Below are 6,721 nucleotides of genomic sequence, written 5' to 3'. Positions count from 1 at the left end.
GGACCACAAAATGACATATTTTTACTATACCTCTTCTACATTTAGACATACCAAAACAGAAATATTAACCATTATGAGGCCGGCACAGTGGCTCACACCTGTAATCCTAGCACTATGGGAGGCTGAGACGGGGTGGGGCGGGGGGGCGGGAATTACTTGAGCTCAGGAATTCAAGACCAGCCTGAGCGAGAGGGAGACCCCTGTTTCTCTATAAAAATAGAAAAACTGACTGGGCATGCTGGTGGGCACCTGTCGGCCCAGCTACTCTGGAAGCTGAGGCAGGAGGGTCTCCTGAACCTAGGAGTCTCAGGTTGCTATGAGCTAGGCTGATGCCATGGCACTCTAGCTTGGGCAACAAGAGTGAGACTCTATCTCAAAAATAAAAAATAAAAAAAAACTTATCATTATGTTGTAATCGCCATCCTTGTTCAGTACGGTGACATACTGTATACTAGTAACCTAGGAGCAAAAGGCTGTATTATATAGCCTAGGTGTGGTGGGCTATGCCCTCCAGGCTTGTGCCAGTACACTCCATCATGTTTACACACCATGAAATCAATGACGTATTTCTCAGAGCATGTCCTTGTCATTAAGCAGCACATGGCCATATGTGTTTGTATAATATACGCATTTCTTATCAAAGGTAAGCCATAATTTTTTAAAAAGCTATCTATAGAGGAAGGGAAAGAAAGGATAGAGAGAAAGGATAAAAGCTGACTTCTCTGAATACATCTTGCTTTGTAAATAAGACTTTAGAACCATGTAAATATGTCATATATAAAACTGTAATCAAATTAAAGTTTTTTTAAAAGGTATTGCTAAAATTCAAAAACCAATAAACAAAACGAACTTCAACTCTTTATCCAATTTGAAACATAACCGCACAGAGAAAAACTGTTCAAATTATTTCAAATGATTTTAAAGCACAGAAACTTGACTGTACATTCCTAGTGGGATATACCCTAAGGGAAAAAATAACCATCAAGAGAAAAGAATGAGAGAAAGAAAAGAAGGAAGGAAAGAAGGAGGGAGGAAAATAATCCTGCTCTCCCACTTGGTGCTGCCAATGGAGGTGGCAGCCATCTCCCATTCAGCATCATGGCTGCCCTCAGACTCCTTGTGAAGCCCAAAATTGTCAAAAAGAGGACCAGGAAGTTCTGGTACCAGTCAGACCAATATGTCAAAATTAAGTGTAACTGGCAGAAACCCAGAGGTATTGACAACAGGGTTTGGACAAGATTCAAGGCCTAGATCTTGATGCCCAACATTGGTTATGGGAGCAACAAGAACACAAAGCATTTACTGCCCAGTGGCTTCTGGAAGTTTCTCGTCCACAACGTCAAGGGACTGGAAGTGCTGCTGATGTGCAGCAAATCTTACTGTGTGGAGATGGCTCACAGCATTTCCTCCAAGAACCGCCACTGTGGAAAGAATAGCCCAGCTGGCCATCAGAGTCACCAACCCCAATGCCAGCCTGCGCAGGGAAGAAAATGAAGAGCTAGCTCATTTGCAAATTTATTTTATTTGTGTTTAAATAAAGCAATAAAAACTGTGGGAAAAAAAAAAAGAAAGAGGAAATAACCTTGACCCATTTTCAGTAATCATATTGGTGATAAAGTTATTCTGAAACTGTCATGTATATACGGTGGCTTAAGGGGGACTCACTATTCTTGTGAGTATATACAGTGGCTTAAGGGGGACTCATTGTTCTTGACAATAATAACTCAGGGGCCAGGCACGGTGGCTCACACCTATAATCATAGCGCTCTGGGAGGCTGAGGCAGGAGGATTGCTTGAGCTCAGGAGTTCAAGACCAGCCTGAACAAGAGCGAGACCCCATCTCTACTAAGAATAGAAAAACCAGCTGGGTGTTGTGGCATATACCTATACCCCCCAAAAAAACATGTTAAGAGAAATTAATAATTGTGTTATATTGTCAAGAACCAGGATTTTCAGTGTAGTAGAAAGCAGGGATATATGTAAGACAGTTGAGATCGAGTAAAAACTTCATGGTACTGAATTTAAACTGGAAGTTTCAGTATGGATTGATGATAATATTTTGTCATTAAAAAAAAAAGAAAGGTAGGCCACGTGCAGTGGCTGACGCCTGTAATCCTAGCACTCTGAGAGGCAGGTGAATTGCCTGAACTCACGGGTTGGAGACCAGCCTGAGCCAGAGTGAGACCTTGTCTCTGAAAAATAGCTGGGTGTTGTGGCAGGTGCCTGTAGTCCCAGCTACTTGGGAGGCTGAGGCAAGAGAATCGCTTAAGCTTAAGAGTTTGAGGTTGCTGTGAACTGTGACGCTACAGCACTCTACTGAGGGTGACAAAGTGAGAGTCTGTCCTCAAAAAAATAAAAAAGGTACTGTATTTCCTAGCTCTGCCCACTGAAAATGTCTAGAAACAGTGAGCCCCCCAGGGCATTGAGCACCCCTTAGGGCTACAAATCATGGTTTACAAAGTAGCTATAAATTGTGGTCTACAATACTAATTCCTGCTAATGAAACCAGGGCTCCTTGGAGAAATGGCTGAGTCCAGGTCTGAGGCAGGAAATACACAAAATGGGCTTGGAACATCTTGTCATAACAGAAAACAGAGGAAACAAAATATCAAAAATGACTGATTTGTGACAAAAGGACTTAGGAGCAAATTTGAAAAGCCTCCCACTATCTAAAAGTGGAAGGCACAATTTGAGTGTCACAAATAGTAATGGCAATGAATTGAAACATATTAAGTATGTTTAAGTACGTGGGTTTCCAGTGATAAAAACAAAAAAAGCCAGCTCACTGGTTAACTTTGAAGAAGGCAATAGAACAATCTCGTAATTTTGAAAACAGGTAGATATGGGCAAAAAACCAATCTGGCATTTATCTTGCTTTTCCTATATAATTATATCTCAGGATACCAAAACAGTTGATGCAGGAGAAGTTTCTCTTTATAGAAGTGTTGTGGCTGATAAATAACAAAGGAATGCTAGAATTGGGACATCGTGGCTTTATAACCCCTGAAAATACTGGATTTAGACAAAAATTGGCAATGGATGCTAACGTTACAAAAAGGGAACCAACCTGACATGTGACTCCTGATGGAAATACACAATTCAACCCTTGAACTATTCTCATGTTTTTAACTCTTTTTTTATTTTTGGAGCCAGAGTCTCACTCTTGTTGCCCAAGTTAGAGTGCCATGGCATCGGCCTAGCTCACAGCAACTCAAAACTCCTAGGTTCAGGAGACCCTCCTGCCTCGGCCTCCAGAGTAGCTGGGACTCTAGGCACCGCCACAACACCCAGCTGGTTTTTCTATTTTTAGTAGAGATGGGGTCTCACTCTTGTTCAGGCTGGTCTTGAACTCCTGAGCTCAAGCAGTCCTCCTGCCTCAGCCTCCCAGAGTGCTAGGATTACAGACGTGAGCCACCCTGCCTAGCCCCTGAGTTATTATTGTCCAGAAAAAAAAAATTAAACCTACATTAAATTTAGCCTCTGAATTTCACCGCCAATTTACCAGGAATACAGAAGACAGAGAGACATGTCAAACATTACCGTAGGAAAGCAGTCTGGAAAAATTCAGGCTGTGGAAAATTTTTCAGAACAAACAACCTGATTTCTTCAACGGCAAACTGCAAGGAAATTACCATAGTCCCTTTTTTATCCATGGTTTCAGTTTCTGAGGTTTCAGTTATCCACAATCCATTATGGGCCAATTGTAGGTGAGATTTGGGGGGATGTAGGAGAGAGAGAGATACAGAGAGATCACATTCACTTAATTTTTTATTACAGTATACTGTTATAATTTTTCTACTTTATTATATGTATGTACATATAGGAAAAAATGTAGTATGTTCAGGGTTCGGTATTATCCAAGGTTTCAGGCATCCACTGGGGGTCTTGGAATGCGTCCCCCATAGACGAAGAAGATACTTTAACACATCGACACATTAGAAAAAATTATTTTTCCTTGGGGCCACAGTATTTTATTAGGTCAAGAGGCAGGTGAGTTATATATGCTTCACGAGGCCCCGAGTTCAAAACTAGCATCAGTTAAATACAACTCACATGGTAGCTAATGTATTAAAAGCCTTCTTTCTTCCAGAAAGAAAGATGGGAGATCTATAGATCAAGATCAGGGGACAGAAAACTTATCAGCAAACCTAAGACCTTTTTTGGCACTTGATTAGAATAAACCACACACACACTTATGTTGGGAAAATCTGAATGCTGGTTAGATATGATAATGAGGAACTGTATAATTGTTAAGTGTGATAATGGTACATATTTTGGTTATTTTTAAAGTCCCTGTCTAAAGATACATACTGAATCTTTTTTTTTTTGAGACAGAGCCTCAAGCTGTCGCCCTGGGTAGAGTGCCATGGCGTCACAGCTCACAGCAACCTCCAACTCCTGGGTTTAAGGGATTCTCTTGCCTCAGCCTCCCGAGTAGCTGGGACTACAGGTGCCTGCCACAACACTGAGCTATTTTTTGGTTGTAGTTGTCATTGTTGTTTGGCAGGCCCTGGCTGGATTCCAACCTGCCAGCTCTGGTGTATGTGGCTGGTGCCTTAGCCGCTTCAGCTACAGGCAATGAGCCCATACTGAAACATTTAAGACAAAATATGGTGTCTGAGATTTATTTAAAGTAACCTAGAAGAGGGAATAGGTAGAATTATTGTTGAAAAAGATTGTCCACGAATAGGGTGGCACCTGTGGCTCAAGGAGTAGGGTGCCGGCCCCATATACCAGGGGTGGTGGGTTCAAGCCCAGCCCTGGCCAAAACTGCCAAAAAAAAAAAAAAAAAAAAAAAAAAGATTGTCCATGAATTATGAATTGATGGATCATAGATTTTCATGTTTCCATATGAAAGGCAGGAAATCCAAGAGGTTGTTAAAGTGTCTGTTTTTCTCTTTGTAATTTTGCAGGCACTGCCTGTGGTTGGAGCAAAATCCTGGATTTCCTCAATAGCTTGGAGTTGGAGGGGTGTCGTTATTGGGGGTGTGCTTTCAGTCCAAGTGCTAGGAGAATTGAGCACTTAGTTTCTTAGGTATGCTCAAACCTGAATTCAAATTGGCCTCTCTGGTGGCCCCTATATCTGGCAATGGCACCACCTTGCTGCCAGGTACAGACACTGGAAATCTTTCACTCTCCAATCCACTAGCATACTAGCATACTAGCTCCATGGTGGCAGGGGTTGTTATCTGTTTTGTTCACAGTTGTGGTCCTCAGTATTTATAACATTGCCTGGCATGTAGTAAATGCTCAATAAATATTTCATGAATGGATGACTCTAAGCACTTGCCAAGTCCTGTCATCCTCTGTGCATTCCCATTATTACCTGTGATGGAAGAAAAGTGGACAAAGCTTTTTGACAATTCTCCCATTGAAAAGAGAGTATATGTCCCAACCTCCTTTGAATCTGGGTGGCTTCCATGAACCAATAAATATGATAGAAGTGATGTTGTGTCACTCCCCAGGGCCAGGACTTGAGTGATTGGCAATTTCCATTTTCTTACTTAAAACCTTTAGTCTTGGGCGGCGCCTGTGGCTCAGTCGGTAAGGTGCTGGCCCCATATACCGAGGGTGGCAGGTTCAAACCTGGTCCCGGCCAAAACTGCAACCAAAAAATAGCCGGGCGTTGTGGTGGGCACCTGTAGTCCCAGCTACTCGGGAGGCTGAGGCAAGAGAATCACTTAAGCCCAGGAGTTGGAGGTTGCTGTGAGCTGTGTGAGGCCACGGCACTCTACCCAGGGCCATAAAGTGACACTCTGTCTCTACCAAAAAAGAAAACAAAAAAAAAAAACCTTTAGTCTTAGAGCCCAAGAAAGCTGGAAAGGCCCTGAAAATACTTGGAGAAGGAGAAGGGCTCAACTGAGCTCAGCCTCCAGCCCTTTCTTCCAAGAATCGCTGCATATGAGGAAAGCTGTGTTGAACTCTCCCAGCCACCCCATCCTACCAGCTGAATAACATTGAATGACTCTAGATAATGCTGTATGGAACAGAAGAATCACCCTGCTGAGCCCTACTCAAATTCCCAATCTACACAATTGTGAGATATAATAAAATTTTGCTGTTTTAAGCCATTACACTTTAATGTGGTAGGTTAACACAGCAATAAATAACCAGAACATTCCCTCACTCTAGACCTTATAACTTATTGTCTAAAAAACTGGTGTGTACATTCAGTCTCCTACCCTTCCAGCTACCCTCTACTCTACTCAGGTTAGTTTTCATAAAGAAATCATGTGAAGCTCCTGCTTTAAAAAAAAAAAAAAAAGCCATCATAACAGAATACACAACCTGTTTAGCTTGGCCTTCTTGGCTTTCCAAGATCTGTCTCTGAACCCAGGTTTCCAAGCTCTCCTCTCCTTCCCTCATGTCTATGTTCTAGTGAAGTTCAGCTCTTGGCTGATACCCTGGTCCCATGATTTTGACTTCGTTCATGCTTTCCCTCCTTTTAGACTGCCCCTCACCTCACACAGGTACATCCACATCCTACTTGCTTTCCAAAGAGATCCATGAATGTCAATCCTTCTAGTGGAAATAATCTCTCCCCCCTGAATTTCCACAGCATTTTACCTGTGGAAACTAACCCTTTCCTATCTTTTTAAATATTATATGCATAATTTAGAAACATGCCTTTAATGTTCCTCATAGACCATGAAATCCTTGAAGGCAGGATTCACGACTTATTTGCTTATTTAAACTCATTATCAAAGAACTAGCAAAGAAG

General features: G+C 42.0%; 1 pseudogene; it reads left to right on the top strand.

Moving 5' to 3' along the window:
- The first annotated feature begins 1,098 nt into the window (after positions 1-1,098).
- On the top strand, positions 1,099-6,510 carry LOC128571024 (60S ribosomal protein L32-like; annotated as a pseudogene).
- Positions 6,511-6,721: the final 211 nt, after the last annotated feature.

This window comes from Nycticebus coucang, chromosome 18, assembly GCF_027406575.1.
Source record: "Nycticebus coucang isolate mNycCou1 chromosome 18, mNycCou1.pri, whole genome shotgun sequence".
Classification (NCBI taxonomy): domain Eukaryota; kingdom Metazoa; phylum Chordata; class Mammalia; order Primates; family Lorisidae; genus Nycticebus; species Nycticebus coucang.
This window is presented reverse-complemented; position numbering and strand designations above follow the sequence as displayed.